Genomic DNA, 19072 nt, shown 5'->3' with positions numbered 1-19072 from the left:
CCGGTTATTGTAGAGGAAGGAGATTAGCAGTTGTCGGGGAAAGTGAGAAAGCGCAGCACTAATCGCTTTATGGCGGACGCTTCGCAGCCTTCGCTCGTGTTATGGCAGCTAATTGGGATTGCAGTGCAATTAGCAGCATTAAGTGACAAGAGCTTCGTGTCCCCTCCCCCCGCTCTTTTGCGCAATAATACTTATACGTGCCGCATCTTAATCACCTTCACGAAGGACCCCGGACCCCCGGCTGCAGGGGACTCGTTGACACTAATTGGACACATGACATTTTGGCAGGTCGTCAGGCCTGGGGGGGAGGGGGGATGACTGCGCCTCGGAGGAGGATGACGGGTCGTGTAATTGATTTGATACCTGATAATGTCAGAATTTGTATTACAATGTTATAGCGGGTGACAGGGCTGTGGGGGGGTTATTACAGTGTCGGAACGTTATAACCTCTGCCGCGTCCTTCACGTAGATAGGGGGATGTCTGGTCTTTGCGGATGCGGGAGACTGACGACCTTGAAAGTACATTTTGTCTTCTTGAAGGTCGCAGGATCCTAATGATCTTATCAGGTCGTGTAGTGTCATGTATGGAGGATCCTGGGTCCTAACACTAAGGGTGATGCCACAAGGCGTTTTGAAACCGTTTTTGGTCCGTTTTCTAAGCAATCCGTTAAAAAAAATGCATGCATTTTTTGAAAACGCATCAGTTTTTGACAGGTTTTCCGAATTTGTACAATAAAAAATGGACAAAAACGGGTACGTTTTCAAAAAACGCATGCGTTTTTAAAAAAACTGATGCGTTTTTTAATGCATGCGTTTTATAACGGACTGCTTAAAAACGGACCAAAAACGGTTTCAAAACGCCATGTGTGGCATCACCCTAAATCTGCAACGTGCCCCCCCTAACATCAACTACATTTCTTATAACGATAGATTCTAGTGTGATACTAAGTTCAGTTATACAACCCTAGAATATAAATTTATGTATCACAGTCCTGCTGCTACTAACAACATACACAATAATCTGATTACTCTCATAACACTTTCTGCAGAGAGCACAGCAGTGTGAGGATACACCCCCTTGTAGAAGCTACAACGCTAGAATATAAATCTATATATCACAGTCCTGCTGCTACTAACAACATACTTAAGGGTCTGATTATACATCTCTCCAGAGACAATACATAACACTGGCTGCAGACAGCACAGCAGTGTGAGGATACGCCCCCAGTGCACTTGTAGAAGCTACAACGCTAGAATATAAATCTATATATCACAGCCCTGCTGCTACTAACAACATACACAAAGGTCTGATTATACATCACTCCAGGGACAATACATAACACTGGCTGCAGAGAGCACAGCAGTGTGAGGACACACCCCCAGTGAGCTTGTAGAAGCTACAACGCTAGAATATAAATCTATATATCACAGCCCTGCTGCTACTAACAACATACACAAGAGTCTGATTATACATCACTCCAGGGACAATACATAACACTGGCATATTAGTACTGAAGTATTAAGTTTCCCTGTAGTGCCCCCACAGAATTAATGAGGTATTACACAACGTCCATTCACAACAATTTGTTGCATATAAAACAGGACAGACAGAACTATAAACACAGAATCCTTTAATAGGGAAGAAGAAAATTAAAGGACATATCCTTTAATTGGCATCCTTAAAGGGGTTGGTCATGAATCCGCCATCACTGGTACCTGAGAGTTGTTCTGACCCCCCTTAATATCCATGATTGTATATTACACATCTGACGGATAAGACGTTGTTATTTTCTTCCTGTCATCTCGACACTGACAGGTTAATTTGTACCCTGGGGATCGGGCAGGATCGGAGGCGGAGCTGCTCCAGAGAATGGTAGTTAAGATTTTATAAATTGCTTGGCTCTAGGTGATTGACCCCTCTTCCAGGAGTAAAACTCTAGCGAGGTATCTGGAATTTGGCAATTTCTCAGCGCTATCTGCCTAATGCCGGCTCCTTTCATGCTTCACTTAAATGGCGCATTCGATTAATTCTTATCACTTTAGTCTTATTGTGGAAGGCAAATGGAAATATTCCCGCCGCACATGAGTGATCTCACCCGATGTGGAAGGAACAAATAGATTTTTTTTCCTTCTGAACAGGAACGGACGATGGTCTGGAGTCCAAAAATACTCCTACACAGAGGTAAGCAAACCTACAAACATAGCAACCAATCACAGCTCAGCTTTCATTTTAAAAGATAAGTTGTGATTGGTCACTAGAGGCAACAAAGAGAGGGCAGGTTCACACCAAGGATTTTGGCCCGGATTCTTGGGTCAACCAAAAAAACCTGTTCCTGGTTAAGGGTTGATTCCACCATTTCCCTACTTGCCCATTTAGGAGGTTCCCCTCTTTATTCATCCAATCATCCGATGGGGCTCTTGAATTTACCATCTCTGTCAAGACCCCCCCAAAAAAGAATTGTCTTTTATAGGTTTTCACCATTACGAAGGAACATATAGTCAACCAAAATTAGCCCTGTTTGGATAATTGTTGTTCCCACCGCATGTCCTAAGTACAGGGTCATCAACCCAACCTGTATCAGAGACAGGTGAGGCAACCCTTAGTTTGGTACCATCTCACTTCAGATCTTAAAAAAGGGTTGTCCATTACAGGTTTACCCCACCCATGAGGAAGATGGAGTCAACTAAAGTTGACCGTATTTCTTAGTAATGGTTGCTCCCATCACATGTCCTATGTATCTGATCAAGACGGCACAGTATGTATTCATCCAGCCATCCCATGTCAAAGGCATGAGATGGGTCTTTTTAGACCTTTAAAATGGGTTGTCCATTAGAGATTCACCCCACCCATGAGGAAGGAAGATGGAGTCAACAAGGATTGACCCTGATTCTTGGTAAGGGTTCATCTCCTCACCATGTGTTCTAAGTACCTGGTCAAGACGGCACAGTATGTATACATCCAGCCATTCCATGTCAGAGACATGTGGTGGACCCTTGGATTGGAACCATTTCACTTGAGACCTTCAAAAGGGTTTGTACATAAGAGGTTTATCCAACCCACGAGAAAGAAAGATGGAGTCAACCAAAGTTGACTCTGTTTTTTGGTAATGGTTTATTTCAACACATGTCTTAAGTACGTAGTCAAGGGGTCTCAGAATGTATGAGAAACGTGATGGGAACCTTGGATAGGTTACATCTCACTTGATACCTTAAAAAAGGGTCCGTAAGAGGCCGAACCGATCTTCTCCTACCTTTCCATCTGGATTATCCTAAGGAGCAACATCCAGGTAACAAATACGTGTCCTTTACCTCCCAAATGGGTGTCCAAGCCTTGTCCTTTACCTCCCAAATGGGTGTCAAAGCCTTGTCCTTCACCTCCCAAATGGGTGTCCAAGCCTTGTCCTTCACCTCCCAAATGGGTGTCCAAGCCTTGTCCTTTACCTCCCAAATGGGTGTCCAAGCCTTGTCCTTCACCTCCCAAATGGGTGTCCAAGCCTTGTCCTTCACTTCCCAAATGGGTGTCCAAGCCTTGTCCTTTACCTCCCAAATGGGTGTCCAAGCCTTGTCCTTCACTTCCCAAATGGGTGTCCAAGCCTTGTCCTTTACCTCCCAAATGGGTGCCCAAGCTTCATCCTTCACCTCCCAAATGGGTGTCCAAGCCTTGTCCTTCACCTCCCAAATGGGTGTCCAAGCCTCGTCCTTCACCTCCCAAATGGGTGTCCAAGCCTCGTCCTTCACCTCCCAAATGGATGTCCAAGCCTTGTCCTTCACCTCCCAATTGGGTACCCAAGCCTTGTCCTTCACCTCCCAAATGGGTGCCCAAGCCTCGTCCTTCACCTCCCATATGTGTGTCCAAGCCTCGTCCTTCACCTCCCAAATGTGTGTCCAAGCCTTGTCCTTTACCTCCCAAATGGGTGTCAAAGCCTTGTCCTTCACCTCCCAAATGGGTGTCCAAGCCTTGTCCTTCACCTCCCAAATGGGTGTCCAAGCCTTGTCCTTTACCTCCCAAATGGGTGTCCAAGCCTTGTCCTTTACCTCCCAAATGGGTGTCCAAGCCTTGTCCTTCACTTCCCAAATGGGTGTCCAAGCCTTGTCCTTTACCTCCCAAATGGGTGTCCAAGCCTTGTCCTTCACTTCCCAAATGGGTGTCCAAGCCTTGTCCTTTACCTCCCAAATGGGTGCCCAAGCTTCATCCTTCACCTCCCAAATGGGTGTCCAAGCCTTGTCCTTCACCTCCCAAATGGGTGCCCAAGCCTCGTCCTTCACCTCCCAAATGGATGTCCAAGCCTTGTCCTTCACCTCCCAATTGGGTACCCAAGCCTTGTCCTTCACCTCCCAAATGGGTGCCCAAGCCTCGTCCTTCACCTCCCAAATGTGTGTCCAAGCCTCGTCCTTCACCTCCCAAATGGGTGTCCAAGCCTCGTCCTTCACCTCCCAATTGGGTGCCCAAGCCTCGTCCTTCACCTCCCAAATGGGTGTCCAAGCCTCGTCCTTCACCTCCCAAATGGGTGTCCAAGCCTCGTCCTTCACCTCCCAAATGGATGTCCAAGCCTTGTCCTTCACCTCCCAATTGGGTACCCAAGCCTTGTCCTTCACCTCCCAAATGGGTGCCCAAGCCTCGTCCTTCACCTCCCATATGTGTGTCCAAGCCTCGTCCTTCACCTCCCAAATGTGTGTCCAAGCCTTGTCCTTTACCTCCCAAATGGGTGTCAAAGCCTTGTCCTTCACCTCCCAAATGGGTGTCCAAGCCTTGTCCTTCACCTCCCAAATGGGTGTCCAAGCCTTGTCCTTTACCTCCCAAATGGGTGTCCAAGCCTTGTCCTTTACCTCCCAAATGGGTGTCCAAGCCTTGTCCTTCACTTCCCAAATGGGTGTCCAAGCCTTGTCCTTTACCTCCCAAATGGGTGTCCAAGCCTTGTCCTTCACTTCCCAAATGGGTGTCCAAGCCTTGTCCTTTACCTCCCAAATGGGTGCCCAAGCTTCATCCTTCACCTCCCAAATGGGTGTCCAAGCCTTGTCCTTCACCTCCCAAATGGGTGCCCAAGCCTCGTCCTTCACCTCCCAAATGGATGTCCAAGCCTTGTCCTTCACCTCCCAATTGGGTACCCAAGCCTTGTCCTTCACCTCCCAAATGGGTGCCCAAGCCTCGTCCTTCACCTCCCAAATGTGTGTCCAAGCCTCGTCCTTCACCTCCCAAATGGGTGTCCAAGCCTCGTCCTTCACCTCCCAATTGGGTGCCCAAGCCTCGTCCTTCACCTCCCAAATGGGTGTCCAAGCCTCGTCCTTCACCTCTCAAATGTGTGTCCAAGCCTTGTAGAATTGTCTTTCCTAGAAAAAATTGGAACTCACATTTATACAGTTATGTTCTTCACCTAGGTATCTTCTGTAAGGATTTTGTTCATTGGTTGCCTCAGAGGTCACCTGCCATCCCTTGGATATGGTTTATTATGTCTTTTTTCAGATTAATAATGTTAATATTCATTCTTTTAGTTGAATTATTCCCAGTTCACATATTCCCGGTTATTGCCCCACATATTATTAAAAGTAAGATGTTACGATCTCAAGATTAATTTACTAGGGAATATTTGAGTGAAAGTTCCTTTTTGTAATTAAATTAGATATTAAAGGGGTTGTCAAGTTAGTGAACTTGTTGATTGGTGGGGGTTCTCAGTGATGGGACCCCATGGTTCATAAGAACAGAAGTCTGTTGTACCCCGGTGAATAGAGCAGCCAGTCACACATGTGCCCAGCTTCTCTGTTCATCTCTATGGTGATGATTGAGATAGACGGACGCCATTCCTGGCTATCTCCGTCCCTTCCATATACAGTAAATGAAGTGGCAGTGAGCATGTCCGACTGGCTGTTCCATTCTTTTGGGGTGCAACAGGGGTATAATGGACCCTGGTTGCAGTAATCCATGGGGTCCTATCACTAAGACCCCCACCGATCAGCAAGTTAGCCCCTACCCTGTGGATAGGAACTAGCTTGACCCCTTAAAATATTCTATATTGAAAGGTGAACAGTGATCAATCTTCTGCGTTGCTTAGCGCAGACTCTTCAAGGAATTGTCCATGTTTGGAAACTCAAGTTGGTCATTTTGTGCCGTCTATATACAAACAAGGATAGCTGTGAAGTCCTGTATTATCCTCTTTTTGGATAATAGATAATCAGATAATAGGATGAGGGTCAAAAAGTGAGGGTTGGGAAGTGTCAACTAAAAACAATGTTGAGGGGCCTAGATTTGGTTCTAGAAGTAGAAACAAAATGATCTCAATTTCAGTTAGATGGACAGAGGACGGTTTGTTGAACTACTTTGGGATTTCTGTGGACAACCCTTTGAAGTGAAACTTAATCTCTGAGTAGTAAAGGGTTTATAGTCTGAAGTTATTGAGGACATTGTAGACAATGCTCACTAGGAGAAGGGACGCCATGACTATTCGCAAAGGCGGATGACCACCATGGACTCGTGGTCCATGAACTACGAGTGGTCTCACAAAGAGGTGGGATGCAGGATTTATGGTTTGGAGTATGAAGCAGGAACCCAATGAAGACCCGTTTCCTCCATGTCCACCTCTTGGTGTGATGCGGCACTGGGTCGAGTGAAGACCTGTTTCCTCCATGTCCACCTCTTGGTGTGATGTGGCACTGGGTCGAGTGAAGACCTGTTTCCTCCATGTCCACCTCTTGGTGTGATGCGGCACTGGGTCGAGTGAAGACCCGTTTCCTCCATGTCCACCTCTTGGTGTGATGCCGCACTGGGTCGAGTGAAGACCCGTTTCCTCCATGTCCACCTCTTGGTGTGATGCGGCACTGGGTCGAGTGAAGACCCGTTTCCTCCATGTCCACCTCTTGGTGTGATGCGGCACTGGGTCGAGTGAAGACCCGTTTCCTCCATGTCCACCTCTTGGTGTGATGCCGCACTGGGTCGAGTGAAGACCCGTTTCCTCCATGTCCACCTCTTGGTGTGATGCCGCAATGGGTCGAGTGAAGACCCGTTTCCTCCATGTCCACCTCTTGGTGTGATGCGGCACTGGGTCGAGTGAAGACCCGTTTCCTCCATGTCCACCTCTTGGTGTGATGCGGCACTGGGTCGAGTGAAGACCCGTTTCCTCCATGTCCACCTCTTGGTGTGATGCCGCACTGGGTCGAGTGAAGACCCGTTTCCTCCATGTCCACCTCTTGGTGTGATGCGGCACTGGGTCGAGTGAAGACCCGTTTCCTCCATGTCCACCTCTTGGTGTGATGCCGCACTGGGTCGAGTGAAGACCCGTTTCCTCCATGTCCACCTCTTGGTGTGATGCGGCACTAGGTCGAGTGAAGACCTGTTTCCTCCATGTCCACCTCTTGGTGTGATGCGGCACTGGGTCGAGTGAAGACCCGTTTCCTCCATGTCCACCTCTTGGTGTGATGCCGCACTGGGTCGAGTGAAGACCCGTTTCCTCCATGTCCACCTCTTGGTGTGATGCGGCACTGGGTCGAGTGAAGACCCGTTTCCTCCATGTCCACCTCTTGGTGTGATGCGGCACTGGGTCGAGTGAAGACCCGTTTCCTCCATGTCCACTTCTTGGTGTGATGCCGCACTGGGTCGAGTGAAGACCCGTTTCCTCCATGTCCACCTCTTGGTGTGATGCCACACTGGGTCGAGTGAAGACCCGTTTCCTCCATGTCCACCTCTTGGTGTGATGCGGCACTGGGTCGAGTGAAGACCCGTTTCCTCCATGTCCACCTCTTGGTGTGATGCGGCACTGGGTCGAGTGAAGACCTGTTTCCTCCATGTCCACCTCTTGGGACGATACGGCACTGGGTGGAGTATAGAATTAGGGGGGCCCCAACCATAATGCCAAGTTTGCCCCTCGTACTATATAACCAGTGACAGAGAAGGGTTAGGCCTAACTTCTCCTCTGCGTTGTAGGTCCCCGGCCGTTTCCTCTGATGGAAGCAGATACAAGATGTCTCCTGTCTCGGTGGTGTTTGTTTTGCTGTTAGTCACACGCCGGTTCCCAGTCTCCATGTCAGCCTTGGTTGCCGTTACTAAGGACGTCTTGCATGAGATAAGTAGGAAGTTTGGAGTGGATCGTCTCGTGTTGTGCCTTGCCTTGGGAATTTCATAATGAACTCATTATGGAAGTGTTCAGATGAGACCTGACACGGGAACCTGATTAACAGTGCGCACATTTCTCCAGGATTTATAGACTCTGTGATGTCGCTGCTTCTGCCCCTGTCATAGTCGCTTTGTATTTCTGCGCAGCCTACGGGTACAGGATCGTCAGACGCCGCGCTGCGCCGAGACCCAGGGGCGACCATGATCTAATGAAGATTTATCCAAAGTTAGGTCCATGTGTAAATATCATACTAAGGAAGATGTATGATACCTGGTCCGTCTTTCCCACCCAGCTCGTATTTTTACTGTTATTCCAGTATATTTTTACTGATCCCAGTAGGGGGCGCTAATTTTATGTTCAGTCCACTACTGGATTAAATGGTTCACTAAGCCACGCCCTATTGTAAGTATTCCCTTTACAACACCCCTATTGAGCTCCTACAATATAGCTCCATAGCCCACCACCTTTGATGTCCCCACTAATGTATCCCCCATTTCTTCTCTGCGTTTGAAGCCGGTTGGAGTCATCATCACATTGCGCCAACCAGCCTCAGAGACGCCGAGTGCAGAGGCTGAAATATAGGGCGGTGATTCTGCAATAGTGAAGCAGGGAGCCCACAGTAGATGAATGGTGGAGCGGGAGCCCACAGTAGAAAAATGGTGGAGTGGGAGCCCACAGTAGATGAGTGGTGGAGCAGGGAGCCCACAGTAGATGAATGGTGGAGCAGGGAGCCCACAGTAGATGAGTGGCGGAGCAGGGAGCCCACAGTAGATGAGTGGTGGAGCAGGGAGCCCACAGTAGATGAATGGTGGAGCAGGGAGCCCACAGTAGATGAATGGTGGAGCGGGAGCCCACAGTAGATGAGTGGTGGAGCAGGGAGCCCACAGTAGATGAGTGGTGGAGCAGGGAGCCCACAGTAGATTAATGGTGGAACAGGGAGCCCACAGTAGATGAGTGGTGGAGCAGGGAGCCCACAGTAGATGAGTGGTGGAGCAGGGAGCCCACAGTAGATAAATGGTGAAGCAGAGAACCCACAGTAGATGAGTGGTGGAGCAGGGAGCCCACAGTAGATGAATGGTGGAGCAGGGAGCCCACAGTAGATGAGTGGTGGAGCGGGAGCCCACAGTAGATGAATGGTGAAGCAGAGAGCCCACAGTAGATGAGTGGTGGAGCAGGGAGCCCACAGTAGATGAATGGTGGAGCAGGGAGCCCACAGTAGATGAATGGTGGAGCAGGGAGCCCACAGTAGATGAGTGGTGGAGCGGGAGCCCACAGTAGATGAATGGTGAAGCAGAGAGCCCACAGTAGATGAATGGTGGAGCGGGAGCCCACAGTAGATGAATGGTGAAGCAGAGAGCCCACAGTAGATGAATGGTGGAGCAGGGAGCCCACAGTAGATGAATGGTGGAGCAGGGAGCCCACAGTAGATGAGTGGTGGAGCAGGGAGCCCACAGTAGATGAATGGTGGAGCAGGGAGCCCACAGTAGATGAGTGGTGGAGCAGAGAGCCCACAGTAGATGAGTGGTGGAGCAGGGAGCCCACAGTAGATGAGTGGTGGAGCAGGGAGCCCACAGTAGATGAATGGTGGAGCAGGGATCCCACAGTAGATGAGTGGTGGAGCAGGGAGCCCACAGTAGATGAATGGTGAAGCAGAGAGCCCACAGTAGCTGAGTGGTGGAGCAGAGAGCCCACAGTAGATGAGTGGTGGAGCAGGGAGCCCACAGTAGCTGAGTGGTGGAGCGGGAGCCCACAGTAGATGAATGGTGAAGCAGAGAGCCCACAGTAGATGAGTGGTGGAGCAGGGAGCCCACAGTAGATGAATGGTGGAGCAGGGAGCCCACAGTAGATGAGTGGTGGAGCAGGGAGCCCACAGTAGATGAATGGTGGAGCGGGAGCCCACAGGAGATGAGTGGTGGAGCAGGGAGCCCACAGTAGATGAATGGTGGAGCAGGGAGCCCACAGTAGATGAGTGGTGGAGCAGGGAGCCCACAGTAGATAAATGGTGAAGCAGAGAACCCACAGTAGATGAGTGGTGGAGCAGGGAGCCCACAGTAGATGAATGGTGGAGCAGGGAGCCCACAGTAGATGAGTGGTGGAGCGGGAGCCCACAGTAGATGAATGGTGAAGCAGAGAGCCCACAGTAGATGAGTGGTGGAGCAGGGAGCCCACAGTAGATGAATGGTGGAGCAGGGAGCCCACAGTAGATGAGTGGTGGAGCAGGGAGCCCACAGTAGATGAGTGGTGGAGCAGGGAGCCCACAGTAGATGAGTGGTGGAGCGGGAGCCCACAGTAGATGAATGGTGAAGCAGAGAGCCCACAGTAGGTGAGTGGTGGAGCAGGGAGCCCACAGTAGATGAATGGTGGAGCAGGGAGCCCACAGTAGATGAGTGGTGGAGCAGGGAGCCCACAGTAGATGAGTGGTGGAGCAGGGAGCCCACAGTAGATGAATGGTGGAGCAGAGAGCCCACAGTAGATGAGTGGTGGAGCAGGGAGCCCACAGTAGATGAATGGTGGAGCAGGGAGCCCACAGTAGATGAGTGGTGGAGCAGGGAGCCCACAGTAGATGAATGATGGAGCAGGGAGCGCACTGAAGATGAATGGAGGAGCGGGAAGCCCACAGTAGATAAATGGTGGAGCAGGGAGCCCACAGTAGATGAATGGTGGAGCAGGGAGCCCACAGTAGATGAATGGTGGAGCAGGGAGCCCACAGTAGATGAATGGTGGAGCAGGGAGCCCAGAGTTGAATACTGGGCATATATCCTGCTGCCGGGGACAAAACTCATAGTCTCAAAGAATGTTTTTTGTGTTGCAAAATGCTCTCCATTTTTAGACTCCAAAAATTGAATATACCTGTAGAGGTGCACCTTACAGCTGTGTTGCCCCAATTCAAGATCTGTACTGGTCTTCTCCTACAGGTCTTCTAAGGCTCCTGGGCCTGAGGATGATCACAACCTCTGCACCCCCTCAAATTAGGACCCTTCTTAGTGGCATAACTTAAGGCACTCTTCCCCCAGTGCAAAATCTGGAGCTGGGCCCCCACTTGCCCGGGGTCATTTATGATACTACAGTGCAGTATATGTCACAGTGCAGTATATATCACAGTGCAGTATATATCACAGTGCAGTATATGTCACAGTGCAGTATATATCACAGTGCAGTATATATCACAGTGCAGTATATGTCACAGTGCAGTATATATCACAGTGCAATATATCTCACAGTGCAGTATATATCACAGTGCAATATATATCACAGTGCAGTATATATCACAGTGGACCCTTTTCAGGGCGGAGTTTCCCTTTGTAGGTCACAGATACGGTATGTTGTAGACTGTCCTGATATCCTCTCTACCTTAGAGAGTTGATGGCTGTAGATGTAGGCTAATACCCGTCCTCACGTGAACTCTTCCATCGCTGCTAATGACTTTGCTTGCGGTTGCCGTGGAAAAATGAAAAAATGAAGGGAAAAAAATTCCTGCATTACATAACAGGTCAGCGAGCCACCGACCATATTAATACCTGCCAGTAATTAATGATCATCAGCGAAATAATCAGGAGTTATATATCCCATAATAATGTGGATGAATGGATAACATATAGATAATGGGGGATATTTATTATACACAGGCGCTCGTGCGCTCGCCCCCCCCCCACTTCTCGCCCCCACTGGCGTGCAGCTGGCGGATTGGGGCAATAATCGAACATTTGCAATTATTACCTTGACGTGGAGCAGAGGCCCTGATAAATATGCCCCACTGATGGTATATATATATATATATATATATATATATATATATATATATATATATAATGCATAGTATATACATGTGTGTGGGTGATCCACCAGGAGGGGAGTAATCACAGGTGGGTGTATCTGGGCCATGGAAAGCTGGGTGGCAGACATTACACTTTCATATATAATCAGTATTGGAGAGATTTATCAGAAGTTTCTGAGAGTAGAACTGTGCAAGTTGCTTTGTGGTGCCCATATATACAGGATAGGAGTAGTAGTACTGTGCTGCGCCCATATATACAGGACAGGAGTAGTAGTGCTGTGCCAATATATACAGGACAGGAGTAGTAGTACTGTGCTGAGCCCATGTATACAGGATAGGAGTAGTAGTACTGTGCTGTGTCCATATATACAGGACAGGAGTAGTAGTGCTGTGCCAATATATACAGGATAGGAGTAGTAGTACTGTGCTGTGCCCATATATACAGGATAGGAGTAGTAGTACTGTGCTGTGCCCATATATACAGGATAGGAGTAGTAGTACTGTGCTGAGCCCATGTATACAGGATAGGAGTAGTAGTACTGTGCTGTGCCCATATATACAGGATAGGAGTAGTAGTACTGTGCTGAGCCCATGTATACAGGATAGGAGTAGTAGTACTGTGCTGTGTCCATATATACAGAATAGGAGTAGTAGTGTTGTGCTGTGCCCATATATACAGGATAGGAGTAGTAGTACTGTGCTGTGTCCATATATACAGGACAGGAGTAGTAGTGCTGTGCCAATATATACAGGACAGGAGTAGTAGTACTGTGCTGTGTCCATATATACAGGACAGGAGTAGTAGTGCTGTGCCAATATATACAGGACAGGAGTAGTAGTACTGTGCTGCGCCCATATATACAGGACAGGAGTAGTAGTGCTGTGCCAATATAAACAGGATAGGAGTAGTAGTACTGTGCTGAGCCCATGTATACAGGATAGGAGTAGTAGTGTTGTGCTGTGCCCATATATACAGGATAGGAGTAGTAGTACTGTGCTGTGTCCATATATACAGGATAGGAGTAGTAGTACTGTGTTGTGCCCATAGATACAGGATAGGAGTAGTAGCACTGTGCTGTGTCCATATATACAGGATAGGAGTAGTAGTAATGTACAGTGTTGATATATACAGGATAGGAGTAGTAGTACTGTACTGTGTTGATAAATACAGGATAGGAGTAGTAGTACTGCACTGTGTTGATATATGCTTGATAGGAGTAGTAGTACTGTGCTGTGCCCATATATGCAGGATAGGAGTAGTAGTACTGTGCTGTGTCCATACATATAGGATAGTAGTAGCACTGTACTGTGTTGATATATACAGGATAGGAGTAGTAGTACTGTACTGTGTTGATATATACAGGATAGGAGTAGTAGTACTGTACTGTGTTGATATATGCTTGATAGGAGTAGTAGTACTGTGCTGTGCCCATATATGCAGGATAGGAGTGGTAGTAGTGTGCTGTGTCCATATATACAGGATAGGAGTAGTAGTGCTGTGCTGTGTCCATATATACAGGATAGAAGTAATAGTACTGTGCTGTGCCCATATATACAGGATAGGAGTAGTAGCACTGTACTGTGTTGATATATACAGGATAGGAGTAGTAGTACTGTACTGTGTTGATATGTACAGGATAGGAGTAGTAGTACTGTACAGTGTTGATATATACAGGATAGGAGTAGTAGTACTGTACGGTGTTGATAAATAAAGGATAAGAGTAGTAGTACTGTACTGTGTTGATATATACAGTATAGGACTAGTAGTACTGTGCTGTGTTGATATATAGAGGATAGGAGTAGTAGTACTGTACAGTGTTGATATATACAAGATAGGAGTAGTAGTACTGTGCTGTGCCCATATATACAGGATAGGAGTAGTAGTACTGTACTGTGTTGATATATACAAGATAGGAGTAGTAGTACTGTACAGTGTTGATATATACAGGATAGGAGTAGTAGTACTGTGCTGTGCCCATATATACAGGATAGGAGTAGTAGTACTGTGCTGTGCCCATATATGCAGGATAGGAGTAGTAGTACTGTGCTGTGTCCATATATATAGGATAGGAGTAGCAGTACTGTAATGTGTTGATATATACAGGATAGGAGTAGTAGTACTGTACTGTGTTGATATATACAGGATAGGAGTAGTAGTACTGTACTGTGTTGATATATACATGATAGGAGTAGTAGTACTGTACTGTGTTGATATATGCTTGATAGGAGTAGTAGTACTGTGCTGTGCCCATATATGCAGGATAGGAGTGGTAGTAGTGTGCTGTGTCCATATATACAGGATAGGAGTAGTAGTGCTGTGCTGTGTCCATATATATAGGATAGGAGTAGTAGTACTGTGCTGTGTCCATGTATACAGGATAGAAGTAATAGTACTGTGCTGTGCCCATATATACAGGATAGGAGTAGTAGTACTGTGCTGTGCCCATATATACAGGATAGGAGTAGTAGTACTGTGCTGTGCCCATATATACAGGATAGGAGTAGTAGTACTGTGCTGTGCCCATATATGCAGGATAGGAGTAGTAGCACTGTACTGTGTTGATATATACAGGATAGGAGTAGTAGTACTGTACAGTGTTGATATATACAGGATAGGAGTAGTAGTACTGTACGGTGTCGATAAATAAAGGATAAGAGTAGTAGTACTGTACTGTGTTGATATATACAAGATAGGAGTAGTAGTACTGTACAGTGTTGATATATACAGGATAGGAGTAGTAGTACTGTGCCGTTGTATTGTTATCAGAGCAGCTCTGTTTCCTTATGGTGCGGTCACACGTGGCGTTTGCATTGTGTTTACAAATGCTATGCAAACGCCTTGCAGGGCCAGACTGCATCTGTATATAAGGTGTAATGCATGCGATTGGTAACCAGCACCCAGTGTTTTCCCATGTACACAATGCACCGATTGCATGCGTTTCACTGGAAGCACAGATGTGATGGGGCCGTGCTCCACCCCTGAGCAGTGCGTTTCTAAAAGCAATGGAAACGCTATATGTGAACGCACCATGAGGATGCAGAGAGAGTTAAAGCTAGAAGTTATAGTGACTGTCCTGTAACATACCTGTATATAACATACCTATATATAACATACATACCTCTTTATAACATATCTATATATAACATACATACCTGTATATAACTTACCTGTATATAACTTACCTGTATATAACATACCTGTATATAACATACCTGTATATAACTTACCTATATATAACATACCTGTATATAACTTACCTATATATAACATACATACCTCTTTATAACATACCTGTATATAACATACATACCTGTATATAACTTACCTGTATATAACTTACCTGTATATAACATACCTGTATATAACTTACCTGTATATAACTTACCTATATATAACATACCTGTATATAACTTACCTGTATATAACTTACCTATATATAACATAGCTGTATATAACTTACCTATATATAACATACATACCTCTTTATAACATACCTATATATAACATACATACCTGTATATAACTTATCTATATATAACATACATACCTCTTTATAACATACCTGTATATAACAAACCTGTATATAACATACCTGTATATAACATAACTGTATATAACATAACTGTATATAACTTACCTGTCTATAACCACAACCAAATCCATAACTTATACATTGTAAGAATGGGAGAAGCTGTTACTTTAGGTCCCCGATACATTGTGTAGTCTTCCATAATGCCGTATTTTTCACTCCTCACTGGAGTCTGATTAGCCAGATCCTCTGTCAGCGTGATTGGATTTCACAGATGGGTCCATCCTTATCGCTGACCGAGAGAAAAAGCAATTGGGGCTTATGAAGCAGCAGGACAGCCCCCGAGGGTCCGCACCAGGCCGATTACTCACTGATATTTCCATGATATTTTATTTTATTGCAGATCCCACATTGGAGATAGGCTTGAGATTTACATACACACACTATGAGAGGAGATCCCCAGGTTATACCGGCTGTACATATAGCATTATATACAGGATATGCCAGGCTATAACAGCTGTACATATAGCATTATATACAGGATATGCCAGGCTATAACAGCTGTACATATAGCATTATATACAGGAGATCCCCAGGTTATACCGGCTGTACATATATCACTATATACAGGAGATCCCCAGGTTATACCGGCTGTACATATATCACTATATACAGGAGATCCCCAGGTTATACCGGCTGTACACAGGGCCGGCGTCAGCACCCGGCATACCTGGGCAAGTGCCGGGGCCCACTGGAGCTGGCAGGGCCCACTGGAGGCAGGGGAGGTGTTCCCCGATGATATAATAATGATGCAGAGAGCAGTCACTCTCTGCATCATCAGTGCCTGTGCAGTGTTTGCCCGGGTTCCTGTATGGGCTGTAAAAACCTCCCACCCACCAGCGCTGTTCAGGGGTCGGCCGGCCGCTGTATAAGCAGTTGCAGGAGGAAGACAGGCTGGACGCTGACAGCGGCAACACGTGCTGAACTTGTCACCTCCGTCTACTGATGTATGGTGACCCCCGTGACCCTGTGTGAGGAGGCTCCGGAGGACAGCATGGTAGATGTCTTGCCGCTGTCTTTTCAGTTAACCCTTTGCTGTCTTGCCCCTGACAGTCAGGTTCTCATGCCACTGCCTAACTCTTACTTTTATAGTCCATCTATGCAGAGTAGTCTAAAAGGGCTTGTATCATTACACCTGCTGATGTCTGCCATTCATTTTCTCCCTCCTACATTGTAAATTATTGTCCACTTTCTGCCCCCTGCTATTTTACCCCTGTGTCACCTGTTCTACCTCTTTTCCAATGTCTCCCTTCCTGTTGACTCCCTTCCTCCTTTAAAACAATAACCCTGAAGATGCGTTCACACATGGGCCACATTTATTAAAGCTCTTGCGCCAGTTTTCTGTCTGATTGTCTAAAATGCTTGCACTTGTATTTATAAAGTGTCTGCACCAGTTTTGTGTGGCAGCTGCTCTGTAGCCGCCGCACCACAAAATTCTGCACATAAAGGGGCGTTCGGTCCACATTTATTACTGCAACTCGACAGGATTGCGTTGCACACTATTTTAACAGTGCACAAAAAAAAAGGTTGGTGACCCTTCCCAAAAAGTGCAGGAGGTACCAGATTAATGAAAACCGTGCGGCAGTATTCTGTAATGTGCCGCATCCTGCACACTCCACAGGCAAACTGCACTTATTGCACTACTTTTGATAAATGTGGCCCACAGTGTTTTCTGCACACATTTGTACGTATGCATAACACCGCATGTGTTTTCATGTGTTTGGCTGCTTAGAAAGAGTTTTCTTTCGTTGCTAGAAATGTGAGCAGGTGTGAAAATGTAAACACATTAGCTTACGCTTCCATCAATGAAGATAATGGGGGTCATTTACTAAGGGCCCGATTCGCGTTTTCCCGACGTGTTAACCGAATATTTCCGATTTGCGCCGATTGTACCTGAATTGCCCCGGGATTGTGGCGCATGCGATCGGATTGTGGCGCATCGGCGCCGGCATGCGCGCGATGGAAATCGGGGGGCTTGGCCGAACGAAAACCCGACGTATTCGGAAAAACCGCCGCATTTAAAAACCGAAAAAGTGTCGCTTGGGGAGCGCTTACCTTCACCTGGTCCGAGGTGGTGCATTCCGGCGCGATGAGATGACTTTCAGCGCAGCAGCGCCACCTGGTGGACGGCGGAAGAACTACCTTCTTAAATCCCGGCCGGACCCGAATCCAGAGCAGAGAACGCGCCGCTGGATCGCGAATGGACCGGGTAAGTAAATCTGCCCCAATGGCTTTAAAAGCAGCCAAACACATGGTAACATAAAAAATGTATGGTGGGGCAACAGGAGGGGGCAAAAGCAGGCCGTGGGTCACTTTCTTTAACTCAAATTTGGGAGGCATAGTAAAGGGGCCCACTGAGGCACTGGCGCCCAGGGGCCTACTAGAACCTGGAGCCGGCCCTGGCTGTACATATATCATTATATACAGGAGATCCCCAGGTTATACCGGCTGTACATATATCATTATATACACGAGATCCCCAGGTTATACCAGCGTACATATATCATTATATACAGGAGATCCCCAGGTTATACCAGCTGTACATATATCATTATATACAGGAGATCCCCAGGTTATACCGGCTGTACATATATCATTATATACAGGAGATCCCCAGGTTATACCAGCTGTACATATATCATTATATACAGGAGATCCCCAGGTTATACCAGCTGTACATATATCATTATATACAGGAGATCCCCAGGTTATACCGGCTGTACATATATCATGATATACAGGAGATCCCCAGGTTATACCGGCTGTACATATATCATTATATACAGGAGATCCCCAGGTTATACCGGCTGTACATATATCATTATATACAGGAGATCCCAAGGTTATACCGGCTGTACATATATCATTATATACAGGAGATCCCCAGGTTATACCGGCTGTACACATATCATTATATACAGGAGATCCCAAGGTTATACCGGCTGTACATATATCATTATATACAGGAGATCCCAGGTTATACCGGCTATACATATATCATTATATACAGGAGATCCCCAGGTTATACCGGCTGTACATATATCACTATATACAGGAGATCCCCAGGTTATACCAGCTGTACATATATCATTATATACAGGAGATCCCCAGGTTATACCAGCTGTACATATATCATTATATACAGGAGATCCCCAGGTTATACCGGCTGTACATATATCATTATATACAGGATATCCCCAGGTTATACCGGCTGTACACATATCATTATATACAGGAGATCCCCAGGTTATACCGGCTGTACATATATCATTATATACAGGAGATCCCCAGGTTATACCGGCTGTACATATATCATTATATACAGGAGATCCCCAGGTTATACCGGCATTATATACAGGAGATCCCCAGGTTATACCGGCTGTACATATATCATTATATACAGGAGATCCCTAGGTTATACCGGCTGTACATATATCATTATATACAGGAGATCCCCAGGTTATACCGGCTGTACATATATCATTATATACAGGATATGCCAGGCTATAACAGCTGTACATATAGCATTATATACAGGAGATCCCCAGGTTATACCGGCTGTACATATATCATTATATACAGGAGATCCCCAGGTTATACCGGCT

The 19072-nt window shown here is 46.7% G+C and overlaps 1 protein-coding gene across 1 annotated transcript in view; it reads left to right on the top strand.

Annotated features, from left to right (window-relative positions):
- LOC140103720 (G-protein coupled receptor 22-like) overlaps positions 1-19072 on the top strand; it is a 142476-nt gene that overhangs the window by 14702 nt on the left and 108702 nt on the right. The gene's annotated exons all lie outside the window — the stretch shown is intronic.

Source organism: Engystomops pustulosus, chromosome 10 (genome assembly GCF_040894005.1).
Source record: "Engystomops pustulosus chromosome 10, aEngPut4.maternal, whole genome shotgun sequence".
Classification (NCBI taxonomy): domain Eukaryota; kingdom Metazoa; phylum Chordata; class Amphibia; order Anura; family Leptodactylidae; genus Engystomops; species Engystomops pustulosus.
This window is presented reverse-complemented; position numbering and strand designations above follow the sequence as displayed.